The 13,642-nt window shown below is 34.8% G+C and overlaps 1 protein-coding gene across 1 annotated transcript in view; it reads left to right on the top strand.

Annotated features, from left to right (window-relative positions):
- The window catches only part of NRXN1 (neurexin 1), a 1,110,090-nt gene that overhangs the window by 1,285 nt on the left and 1,095,163 nt on the right, over nt 1-13,642 (top strand).

The following is a 13,642-nucleotide window of genomic DNA, read 5'->3' as shown; positions in this document are numbered from 1 at the left end:
TATAAAGTCCTGCTCCTGGTTGTGGGGAAAGGAGGATGTGTGTGTGTGTGGGGGGGGGGGGTGGAGGGTGGGGAGGGGTGTGTGTGGGGGAAGGTTTTCTGGATAGAAGAAAAAGGTTCTTGGAACCAATGTTACTTTCGAAGGTCATGTCCAAGTCCAGCATTTGTCCGTCTAGGAAAAATTAAGTGGTTTCTGGAAGCGGAAGGCAGGTCAGCTAATATTTAGAAATGTTAGAGATTAAAACACCTATTTCTTAATTAGCAGATGTCTTGGGAAGCTAAATGGCACAGACATTTAGACACTGTTGTCCTAGGAAGGTTCTGTAAGCTAATAAATAGGGGGAGGTGGGTGGTGTTGCATATGAAGGATTGCAAAAGATTTTCCGAGTACGTTTAGCTAATGAGATGTATCTGAGTTGTGGAGGCCACGTTGTAATTTCTGTTGTTTTAAGCACTGAAAGTGTGGAAGGAAAAAAAGAAAACCATACCAAGTTTTATTTTCTCCCCTTAATAAATAAAATTCAGCCATTAATGTGTCTACAATGTTGCTACATGACCATGACCAAGGAAAAATTTTGTATAAATACCGGAAAGCCTATGAACAGAAAGTGACTGATAGGAAAAAGAGGAAACATGGATATATTTGTGGCTGAGCGGGAGAGATGTCAGGTTTTAAAGTAGACAGCTTATGGGTCAAATCAAGACAGTCACCACATGGATAAATGACATTTATGGCTGAAATTGTTTTCTAAAAGATGAATTATTAAATCTAATTTTGAAAGCTGTGAGGACAAAAGCTCTATGTGTGGCTGAATTTTATTGTATAATGTCTCTCTCTCTCTCTCTCTCTTTTTTTTTTTTTTTTTTGCTGACACTGCTAAGAGGAACTAGCCCTTGTAAATCTTATTAGACTTGGCAGTTTTCTCTCATTTGACTTTTAAGAGAAATGAAGACTTGATAAAATTTGTAATTGTTTAAACAGCAAAGAGAGTTTGTTAGGAAGAAAAAAAAAAAAGCTGGTCATCGGAAAAAAAAGAGTTCTGTAGCCTTCAAGGGTTTATAGGAAAAAAAAAAAAAAAGTAAAGGGTTATTTTATTGTTGTCTGCCTTCATGAAGGTTTTTGTTTTCATTATGTTTTAGCTTAAATAAATACAGAAGACTGTGTATCCTATGGCCTATACTGCACTTCAGCTTGGCCAGTAAATTTCCATGGATTTAGTACCAGGCTTTATAGTTAGGTTTTACAAAAATAAAACAGGACATGCTTTTCCTCTCCCAAATCTAATTTAATTGCAAATCTTGAATGAAATAGCAGGTCCACGTGACGATTTGCTGTATTATAATTCGAAGCTCCATATCTCTGCACTGATTAATAGAAATAGTTTTTTTTTTAAATGAACATTATTTCAAGGGGAAAATTGCTCTATGTATCCCAATGCCACTTTAAAATACAGAGCAGACAATTTAATGAAGGACACATAAGATATAACTTCCTTCCTTAAATTAGGAAACAAATATGACACAATGACAGCTTGTTCTGTGTGGGAGGGTGTTTTAAATTAAAATTTTTATTTTCCTGTGCATTTTAAATGTAGGGATCCAGAGATCATGCATAATCGGGAACACTTAAGTGTGGAGAAAGCGTGGCAAAAGTAATACGTTGAAGAGAAGCAGAATTAAATGTTTCTGAAATGCATTTCATTTTGCCAGTGGATAGGCTCTTTCCATAAGAGGAAGAATTTGGAATTACCAAGATACATAATTGACCAGTATAGTACCTGATGCATAAGGTAATTCAATTCAGAAAGGAAAATCCATCAGGATGGTTCTGGAGCATTGATTCGTTTTGAAAATTTGATCTGAAAACGGAGTCCAAAGATCACCACTAGTCATGAAAGGAAAACAAAAGGCTGGATTCTTTTGATTATCACAGAAATGGGAGATGGAATGATAAAGGCAGAGTCAATCTGCCCAGAAGGATTGGCTCCACTTTTATGTATTTTCTTTATTTCATGTGTGTCAAGTGACTGTTAAATAATTAATTGAGAATGGATGCCTCTCCCAACACCAATCATGTATTGATGGCCAGGGATAGATGGTTTCTATTCAGAGGAAGTATGAGCAGAGCCCTGCGTCTAGCCAGTATTCACACTGATTGCCACATTCCTTTTAAAAACTAATTTAAAAACAAATCCACATTCATTAGAGAAAATTTAGGGAAAAAATCAACAGCAAACATTAAACAAGATTCAAATTATATCTAGTTCTAACCACAATTTCTTTTTTAACTTAATAAAGCCTAATATTATTTAGTAGCCTTCGTATTAAAAATATAGTAAGAACAACTAAAAGGACAACGATAATATTCTTTCTCTCTCTCTCTCTCTCTCTCTCTCTCTCTCTCTATTTTTTTTTTTTCTGGCCCCGAATGTCTTGCAGCAACTTCTGCATCTATGGTTTTCTAGAATATTTTTATTTAATAAGTGCAGTTTCATCCTTACTCTAATTTATTCAAACCTAGCAAGTTTTATTTATTTATTTATTTATTTATTTATTTATTTATTTATTTATTTATTTATGTATGTAGTGATGGAAATAGAACACCAGAAAGGTTATGTGTCATAACCAGATTAGTGGCAGAGCCCACATACAAGTGCAGGCACTCTTATTCTAGAGCCCTGTATTATCTTCTCTGCTGAATAAGATTTCCATTTTACTAGGATTGATATTTTTTCATCTTCAGGTATTATTCAAGAGAAAAAAAAATAAGTATAAATGGCTGATGGGACAGAACTAACTTATGTATCACTTATGTTCTTTGACCCTGAAAGTGAGCCTCAGAACACTGCTATCCAAGAATGTTATCTTTCTTGAATGATGGATGCTTTGGGGGTACAGAGCTTTTTCAGTGAATCCTACTCCTCTAAGTGCCCCAGGATCATTATCACTTACTATGTTTCTACCTAAGAGGACTGATAGTTTGTTAGCAGCTTAAAAGAATTAGTGAATTCCATGGCTATCCAGCTTAAAAATAAGAATAAAAGGCTGATCAATGAGAAGTGAGGTTACACTTTTTAAAATGATTTCCAGGTTTCATGCATTTTAGGATCATTTATATTAAAATTTCATATTAGGCTCTTGAGGGTCACTTTTATTTACTTTTCCTATTTAAGTGACCATAAACAGATAAACCTTGCAATGGCTTATTACGAAATAGTACTAAACATGGTAGTGTGATAGATATCACTTAATAAAGCCCATACTTTCTAGGACTTTACTAATGTGACCAGATAGACAACCATATTCACTTAGTCATTTCTATGTTCGACAAATATTGATTGAATGCTTTGTATGTGTCTGAATAGCAGGCTCAGGTAATAAAATGGTGAGTGAACTCCCAAATAGTTCCTACCTCGCTAGCCCTTGCATTACATTGTGGAGACACAGTTATTTAAAAAATAAGTAAAAGGAAACTTAAAATGGTGGTATGTATTTTGGAGGACAGATACATGGTACTGTGAGAATTTTAAAAAGTGTGAACTAATTTAATCAAAGAAGGTTTCCCTGAGGATTGATTGATGTTTAAAATCTGAGAGATGAGAAGGAATTAACCATGTAAACATAGAGGAGAAATGCTGGGTACAAAAGCCTGGTATAGAAGTTGGTGTGGCATATTCATGCAACTGAGAGAGGGCCCTTGAGTTTGGAGCTCTTAGCAGACTCTCATCAGGTCTTTCAGGGCCTTCTAGACCATATCACAGATTTGAATCTTATGGTAAAAGTGATGGAAAAAATAATGGTAGGAGTTAGTTTGGAAGGTGGAGAGGAGGGTGCCATTATCAAATTTATATTTCAAAAATGTCACTCTGGCTATAGTTTAGAGAACAATTAATAGGGGGGGGCGGAGAAAAAGAGAAAACCTTGTTTTCTGTTTGCCAGTCAACAAAATATGTTTAAGCACCCATTGACAGCTGTAGACTGAACTAGAAGAACATAGGGAAAAACAAGATTCTGTCTTTAAGGAGCTTAGAATCATTGTGAGTTTTGTTATATATAGAAATCTAAGGCCTTTTTTTGTTAGGAACACTTGGTTCTATCTGTAAAAGTATCAGAATCCTTTCTGTGGATTATCATGTGGTTTCCTCAGATAAACCCACCAAATCTATAGGCTTCTGGAGCCCATTGGCAATGTCATACCCTGTTGTATCTCCTCCCCCCCAAGAACCTTACTCAATATGCCTTTCTTGTGACAGTATATATTAGCTGATTGATTCTAGGCTTTCAATATTTTAGCTGCTGCAATAAAGAAAAAATACTACTTGGATACTTAATTTTTAAATTCATTTTATTTGAGGATTTTTATTATTATTAAGAAAACCTTTAATACAAAAGCATTTATAAAAACTGTCACTCTCCATAGAAACTTACTTGTCTCAATCCTATATTTAAATAGTGATGCATACTGTATAGATATAGATAACTGATGGACCTGTCCTGTTTACAATTTGTCTTTGAGGCTTTCCTATAAGTTAAAGTTATTTACATGTATCTGCAGAGAAGCAAGGTAATATATTTGAACTTTAAAAGCTTAAGTAAGATAGTTATCGCAAGTGGATTATATTTTTAGCATATAAACATATATATATATATATATATATATATATATGTATATATGCTAGTAAAATAAAGTTCTAGTTTTGGATACCATTAAATAAAATTTAAAAAATGACTCCTGAAAGGACTGACACTATATAATATGTATCCTATTTTTAGCTGTATTATGAGAACCAGCACCCTGAGCTACACTGTTTCCTGTAAAACAGTCATTGGCCACATTTTATATCCCTTTCTCAATAAACATTTGGTAGCCACACTGTGTGCATGGTTAACTCCTATAAATGTTCATTAAAAATTAGGTATCATACTTAGGTTTTGTTTTATTCTGGATATATAAAGATATGTCTAGTGATATAAAACTACTATTGAAGTTTCTTCGCAAACTGTACTTTCAAGAAGTGCACATGTGTATTTGACGTAATTCAGAGTAAATCATTTTTGAATTCTTAAAGTTTTCAGTTGGTTGTACAAAACAGTATTATGTAACCTCATAAACTTTTGTCCTTGTGTACTTCTGTATGACTTTAGGCTTGGTCCCTTTTCTCTTACTTGAAACACAGGAACTGTAAATTTCTTGGTCTTTGCTAAATAGTAGGTCTTAAAATGTCCCAATTAGGTTTTGGAAAAAAAGTATTTTTGATTAGTTGTGTTAGAGCTATTCTGAAATTGCATAGCTTTTTGTTGTTTTTTTTTTTCCTCTTAAGCATAGATTTCATGTGTTTCTACTTGAATATGGGAATGGGTGCAGTGCTCTCTCAAATTGTCTTCTTGCCATGTTATTTACACAATGTGTGCAAGCAGAATGTGGCATAGTGTCTGAACAACGAAATTCCAGATGTGGCATCTAAATCACTGTTAAAAGTAGAATAAGGTCACTAATGTTATTTCAATTTTCAAGATTGTAAATCAAGTAACATATAATCAGACAACTAACACATTGTGAACTTCTGCTAACCTATTTCAGAGTGTGCGTAGTTAATAGATGTAAACTCTGAGAAAAATGTGAACATTTGAAAGAAGTATCTAAAGGCAGCAGGGTAGATGGCTCTAAATATTGTAAATGTTAATCGTGAAAATATTAAAGTCATTTCTATAAATCTGTGCTGGGATCAGGTTAGATTAAGTTTAGATCATTTATGCCCAATAGTATGTATAAGAGTTTTCTTATTATCCATTGATACGTTGGTGCAGACAAGCTGAGTAAAGAAGACATTGGCCCCTTGTTCCTTCTGTGTAAAATCTGAACAAATAAATAATTTAAGGCAGCAGCTAAATGAATGCATGTTATATGATTCTATTTATATGAAGCTCAAAATAGACACAACTACTCTATGATGATACAGTTCAGAATTGGGGTTACCTTTTAGTGGTATTGACTAGAAGAGGGCACAGTGGAATCTTTTACAAGATCTGGGTGATGTTTATATTGGGTATATATATTTGTAAAGATTCACTGAACTATACACTTAAGATTTATATACACAAAGTATTTACACATAAGATATCTATCCCTAAGTACCTACACATAAGATACTTTATATACACTCTACCTCAGTTTAAAAAAATCCTCCAAATTATAAAAGAATGATGCCCAATGAATACATGTAGTGTGTATATTTTCATACCCTAAATGAAATATGAAAACGCACTTTATGAAGGGATTCTTAATGGGAATCCATATTTTAAAATGGTAGTCAAAAGAGTTAAATATTTGTAACATTCCAGAAAGCAAATATATGTATATATGAATAAATTTAAGGGTAGGGAGAGTATCCTGTTTTAAACAGACACTTTTTAACTTGTTTCCAACTTCCTATGCCTTTTATAATAGAGATAACGCATAGATAAAATTTTCATCTATTGAACTAAAGTTCTACCAACACGTTAAAGCATGTAAGTTTTCCAATTAGGATGATTCAACTACTGGAATTTTAAGTTATTGAATGATGAGTATGTTGTAAGAGCTCAATAAATATTTGAATGAGTGTTTATATATTGGAAAAAAATTACCAGTCCAACCATAAACTCTCTAAATATTCTCTAAATCTACAAATATACATGATTTTTTCCCCCAAAAAAATATTAGGCATAAAATTATTTCAAAAGGGGCAGCCCAGGTGGCTCAGCGGTTTAGTGCCACCTTGCCCAGGGCCTGATCCTGGAGACCTGGGATCGAGTCCCACGTCGGGCTCCTTGCATGGAGCCTGCTTCTCCCTCTGCCTGTGTCTCTGCCTCTCTCTCTCTCTCTCCTCTCTCTGTGTATTCTCATGAATAAATAAAATCTTTAAAAAAAATTATTTCAAAAGATGCATTAGATGCCACTCCTTTCTCGATGCCATAAGCACCTTTTGTGTCTGAATACAATTTGAAATCATTCTGCTTAGGATCATGAGTGTTATTATAATTAGTGTTTACTGAGTAAAAAGCATTTTATGGTTTGCTTTGTCTATACCATTGGACAGTTTGAAATTATTCTGTTTAGGATCATAAGAGTTATTGTAATTACTAGTGTTTACTGAGGAAAAAGCATTATATGGTTTGCTTTGTCCATACCATTGGACAGCTTGAAATTATTCTGTTTAGGATTATAAGAGTTATTATAATTATTAGTGTTTACTGAGTAAAAACCATTGTATGGTTTGTTTGTTATTGCTACAACATCCTACTTGGTAGGTTTTATAAAATTCCCATTTTACAGAAGAGAAAATTGTGTATTAGAAAAGCTGACTTGCCAAAAGTACCATAGCTCAATGGTAGAGCTAAAAATCTGAAGCCAGGTGTGTCCATTGCCCCAGCAGGCAACTCTGTCCATTATATGACATAACCTGTGTGTTTCACTTAATGAACAGCTAGTGGATGCTGGGAATTTGTTCTTGCGTTGTCAGCTTGCTGCTGATATGAACGGCTGACTTATAATAAAGCCTTCAGAATTGAAGATTGTGGCAGCAGACCCTTAAATTTAGTGCCATTTCCTAATGTCATGATAATAAAGAAACAAAATAGCTTGTCAGAATTTATCACACTTTGTTTCTATAACACTTACTTATTTGCTGCTTTTGTTGACCTTCCATTAATATTATGCTTAATGGGTTGATTTTACTTTAATGTAACTAGATGTAAAGCCCCAGTATATTATGTATAAAGAACTACAATTAATTCTTTGTCTTTTGGATGAAAATACTTAGTTTTCACAAAACAGGCAGCACAAAATTTACATCCATTTCAGAGTCTGGAGATAACATTAGTGAAATCATCAAAGTTCTTGGTGATTTAGCACAGGTAAAAAGATCTATCTCCATCACATAAGTAGATACTTAGACTTGCTGAGTTAGAACATGGGTCTGCTGAAGGTATAGATGATGGTACTCTGGACAGTTAATTGAAATTAGATAATGAGAAGGTAGTGTTTCTTTTTGGATAAGCTTGGCTTCCCAACACATTGCCTAAAATTGAATTCAGGAGCAGGGCTTAGAGTTAGAAAGATGTATTCCCTATGCTATTTCTGGTATATATGAGAAACTATTATTGGAAAGTAGTGGGAGGAGAACAAGTCTGAGATGGCAAGCCAAAGTGCTGACCTGGACTCTTGTCTAGTAACTTGTGCTCAAAGCTGTCTGGACTGTAATTAGAAATATACTGACGCCACATTACAGGAGTGAGCGCTACTTCAAATAGCACTTTCTTAGGTTGGTTCCCAGGAGGGATCCGATGGTCCAAAAGTTAAAGGAGGGGCTGCCCAGAAGAAGAGTTGCTTCACAAGCACCCTCACATCAGGAAGGGCTTTCTCTGTTTAATCACAGACATAACGAATTCTGTGGATGACATTCCACAACAGAACACAACACTGATCACAGTACAGGAGCTGCTGTGGTGGGTGATCTAACAATACCAGGCCTTGTATGTGGAACCAGCTAAACTTAAGTGTGACTCAGACATTGCTTGATTCAGCAGAATGAACTACCCCCGTCCAGCAAAGGCAAGGAAATTAAAGACTCATGTTTTTCTTCTAGGTAATAAAGTCTTTTTGTAATTAAGCGTGCCTAGACTTTCCTTAGGGAAATGGCTGGCATGGTAGCATAAAACTATAGCTGCCATATGGAAGATACTACTTTTCAGCTTAAACTCTTTATCTGAATGCAGCACTGATTTTTTTTTGGGGGGGGGTGCAAATAATGTGATTATTTAAAATTATTACATGTGAAGCTTAGGGACCAAATGTTTAATTGATACAATTGAAAACATTGTAAAAATAGGAAGTAATATATTGCACTTCATGATCAAAATGCCCAAGTAAATGTTTAATGCAATACTTTTGTGAACCCCTATTTTAAAAATTGAATAAAAAAATTGAGTCTATTTCCTGTGACATAGAATACTAAGATATTTAAAATGATGATATATATACTATTCACATATAAGTGATTATGTTTGTGTGTATGCATGTAAACAGAAATATACACAAAAATATGACATATATATGATGATTATATAATGTAAGCAGAGAAGGATTTTTTAAAGTCTTAGAAATCATGTTAAAATAAAATCTTTACACATATATTGGTTAAACATGTCACTAAAATATGTCTTTATTATTTAAAATAGTCTATGTAATATATATTTTTTCCTACACAAGACCTTAGAAGCCTAAAATGTCTATACTTATAGTAAGACAAATGACTTTCTGTAATAAGGCATGGGATTAGAGATTTTGAAGTTTCTACAAAGTACCATTTTCATGTTATTGATTGACAACATCCCAACTATTCCTGGGGGTTATATGAAAATCTAACTATATTAAGTCTTGCTCTAAGATTGTTCTGGCAGTTACCAAGAGTAATTTGCTTTGATGGAAACTTAGCTATTATTATCAAATAATAATATTATTTAACTATTTGTTGGAATAAGCCACAATTATGTTCAAATACATAGAAAAAATTAGGCTAATATTAATAATGACATTTTAAAACTTTTATCCATAAGAAAACTAGGGGGGTGCATTTATTTAATGAGCTCCCAATGAGTACAAAATAAGCCAAGACCACTACAGGGATATTCTGAAAGAGCCTTTTTAAAAGTAGAAAATAGCCTACAAATCTCTTTTACCACACTAGTTAGAGAATCTATAAGAATTTTCATTTTTAATACTTAAAGGAGTCATGTGTAAGTTTCAGAACATGCCTTACTGGTCAATTTCTATCATTTTATGAGAATTTTTGGATTCACACATCCTTATTTTTTTCTTCCACTGGCCTCTTAAAGCTTTGTTTAGATGAGAATGGTAGAATTAAAATAATATGGCTTTTCTGTTTCTATCACAATTTATATTTTTTGGCTTCAAGTTACGCTTAAAATTGTTTTTTATTGCTGCTGCTGTTTTTTTTTTTTTCACTTGAATTTCATCCTTTGTTTACCCTTCTACACTCTCATTGATTTCCTTCATAAAAACACAGGCAGAGGGAGAGCTTCAGGAATTAGAGTAATTCTTCATCTGGGAATGGCATTCCTCTATGACTGTTAGCTGAGAGCTGTGCGCTTTCCCAGAGGTCATTAGAAATAAAGAATGATGGGCACCTCCCCTTCCCTTAGACCCAAGATGTTATCCATCCTGGACAAAGTCCTTGTTTGTATGACACAGAAAATGCTGTGTTTCATCCTAAATAGAGGCAATAAAGATTTGGATTGGAGCCAAATATACAATCCTGGAGTGTCTTCCTCCCACAAGGGATGGAGGATGGAAGGATGATGAGGCCTTAGGGAAGCTGTGGAGCTTAGGATGTGTAATAATTGAGAAAATGAGACCAAAGACTGAAAAAGGAACAGGAAATAGGAGAAAAGAAGATGATTGGGGGAGAAAATGAGTGCTAGAGAAGGAGGTAAATTAGAGAGAGAGAACGTGCATGTGAGAGAAAGAGAGAGAGAAGAGAGAGAGAGAACACAGAATTAGAAACAACCAGAATACTGAGAACAGGCAAATTAAAATAAGAAAAACCACACATCTGGTTAGTGGAGGAGGGGACTAGAACATGAATTTCTTGACTTCTAGCCTCGAGGTTGAGCTGGAGAGCTAGGAAGAAGAAAAAGACAAGGACCAATACATTATTGTCTAAAATTCAATCACATGAAATATAATCAGTCTTTAGCTCTAGGTTCTGGCAGTATGTTGTTGGACTTTGTCCTACTAACAACAGCAACAGCAATATCAAAATCTTGCATAATTCATACCCTGTGCCAGGCACTATTTTAAGCTTCTTATATATAGTAATTCATTTGATCTTCCCAAAACTCTATGAAGTAGGTACGATCTTCCCCAATTTACAGCTGAGAAAACTGAGGCATGGAGAGATTTTTAAAAAATACTTACTCAGTTCATACCCTAGGAAATTGCAAAGCTGGCATTCATACCAAGGCTATGTGACCTCCTGAGGACTTCCCCTGAACTTATAATTCCTTCTTTTTTAATAATAACAACTGAATGTATATCCTCCACACACTCTTTCACATGAGGGAATCTGCCCGGTATTTAAACGATGCCTGTATAAACTAAAGCATTTTCATTTCCTCTCCCTCTCAGTATTCCATCTAAGTGTTTAATAACTTTTCATGGGCAGAGTTTCTTCTTTAAATTTAATGAAAATCCTTTCTCTGCTGACATAAATTAATTTCTTCTTGTTATGTCCTCAGTGGAAATAAAATTCATGTAGTCAATATCCCCTTGAATTATCTTTATCTGCTTAAGAGAAGGACTGCTGTCTTCACTGAGCTAAAAATGTTTTAGATCCCCCTTCTGTGAAACTGATCTGACGCTCAGCCTCCTTTCCCTAATAGCCACCTGCTTTATTTATGTTACTCACTATCACCTCGACTCACTAATGCTCTCCCAAGACTGAGTTCCCTGAGTTCCCCAGACCCAGAGCAACCCTCTCCTCCGATCACCACATGCTGCACTTCCCATGACTCCCTAACCTTTCCTTTCACTTCTGTCTGACTTGCTAATTTCCCATTATATCTTGAAAATATCAAGATAAATATATCTTGGGCAGAAGCTTTCTAAAATCCTTAGTAGGTGGTTGTTACTTGGCAGTTTAAAAGAAAAAAAAAAACTGTCTGCTACTAGTGTCTGTATATCAGGCAGTCTAGAATTGTAGGAAGGAAAAAGTCTTGATAGCATTGCATTTGTAAGCAGGAAAAGTAGGCCAGAAAAATATGAGCTGACAAACAGAAAAAAGAATTTGGACTAAGGAAAACTGGCAGCAGTAGTAGTCTGGCCCATAGAGGACTAAACAGTGGAAATGGATTTGAACAAGAGTATGTTGATTTAGGCCTAAGGAAAGAGAAAACAGCATTTGCTTGTAATTCTAGTATAAATGTGAGAACAGGCTAGCAGGCGTGGTGGGTGAATCTCTCTATTCCTGGAGATCCTTAACAATAGCTTAGATATACAACTGCCAGTTTTAAATTGCTTAGGATCTCGCTTTTTCTGGTCAGAGGCCTAGACTAAATGACCTTCATAATACATTTTCAGCTCTTAGTTGTATAAATAATCAAACTTTTTGGGAAACATTTAATGTGCAAATCTCTCAAGTATGAGATGGAAATATCCTAAAACAACCCCATCCCACAAAAACTCCCAAATTATCCACTGGCAAAACAAACAAAAAGCACATAAAACGAAAAAAAAAACTGCTTTAAAGGTATCTGAAGTTATAATTCACAGATGCATTTGGATACATTATGGCATCAATTGCCACAGAGCCTTTAGTTCTTGAATCACCTCCCAGTTGTCTTAACTTGCTGTTGCTGCACATAGGTGTCCCAGGAATATACTCTAGGCAGGCTCTTTGCCCACATGCTGTGTTTGCCCTAAGCCAGCTACTCTTGTTGTCCTCTTTACATAGTGGATTGCCCCAGTTTCATGTTTCCTTGAACATGTCTCAGCTCAAGTTACAGCTGAGGCCTGTGTCTCAACTCACACTTCCACTTGTTCCTTGTGCCTTCTCTAGGGTTTCCTCCCCAAGCTGAACCTACCCCCACCAGGTGGCCATGCCAAGTTTGGCAGCATAGCCACGTGATATCCCTCTGGTATCGATCCTTTCAGATTCTGTGTCAATTGGTCTTTCTCTGGGAAACATAGCTTTGAGTGAAAGGGGTTTTGGCACTGGTGTGAATTCTTCCTGGAGAAGAATGGGATAAGAAGGCTGAAAAATAGTTTTTTATTTAAAAACAAAATAAAACCAAAACGATCACAACATTAGAAAACACTTATTTATGGATGCTCTGTAATGTGCGTGGTTTCTCAATAGAATGAGTTACACAAACCAGAAATCTAGTCTCATCTTTGAGCCCTGTTTTTTTGCCCATTTATAAACCAATTCATAATTCCCAAACACATACTAAGAAGCTGTCATATTTATGGTGAGACCTTAGTACTTATGTAGTTGTTCACCAGTGTTATCAAATGCTCTTGAAGCCAAAATTTGGAAGTACGAATGAAAATGTTGAAACCTAATTATAGGCATAAAATATTCAGGTATCAAAAATATGAATAAAACTTACTATTATTCACAGTGTATGAAGACCTATAATAAGGTGCAGATGTGTATCATTTAGTCATATTAGTGATATTCTTAGTTGTAAAAATGAACCTTACTTTTTGAAAAAATCCACATATAGTGGTATGCCTATGAAGAGTGACAAACATATGGATCCTTTTAAAAATTACATTAAATGGATTCATTTCAAATTTTTAATTCAGTTACCATAATTTCAAATTACTCTAATCACTGGATTTTTCCATATCCAAAGAAAATAGTGTGTAGCGAGTCATTAGATAGTTATAGAGGATAGGTAGAAAAAGTATCAGATTAACAAATACTTGTTATGGCATAAACTGAACACAAGGAAAGTCAGGAAACTTGAAACTTGTTTTTTTTTTATCTTTTGGTGAAAGGTGAAATACTATATTTTGGTCAACCTCTGGTCTAAGAATTGAAAAGGAAGGAAGTTACTTTCTAGTGGAGTAGGCTGGT

This window comes from Canis lupus, chromosome 10 (assembly GCF_011100685.1).
Source record: "Canis lupus familiaris isolate Mischka breed German Shepherd chromosome 10, alternate assembly UU_Cfam_GSD_1.0, whole genome shotgun sequence".
Classification (NCBI taxonomy): domain Eukaryota; kingdom Metazoa; phylum Chordata; class Mammalia; order Carnivora; family Canidae; genus Canis; species Canis lupus.
Note: the sequence above shows the minus strand (reverse complement) of the source record. Positions and strands in the feature narration are given on the sequence as shown.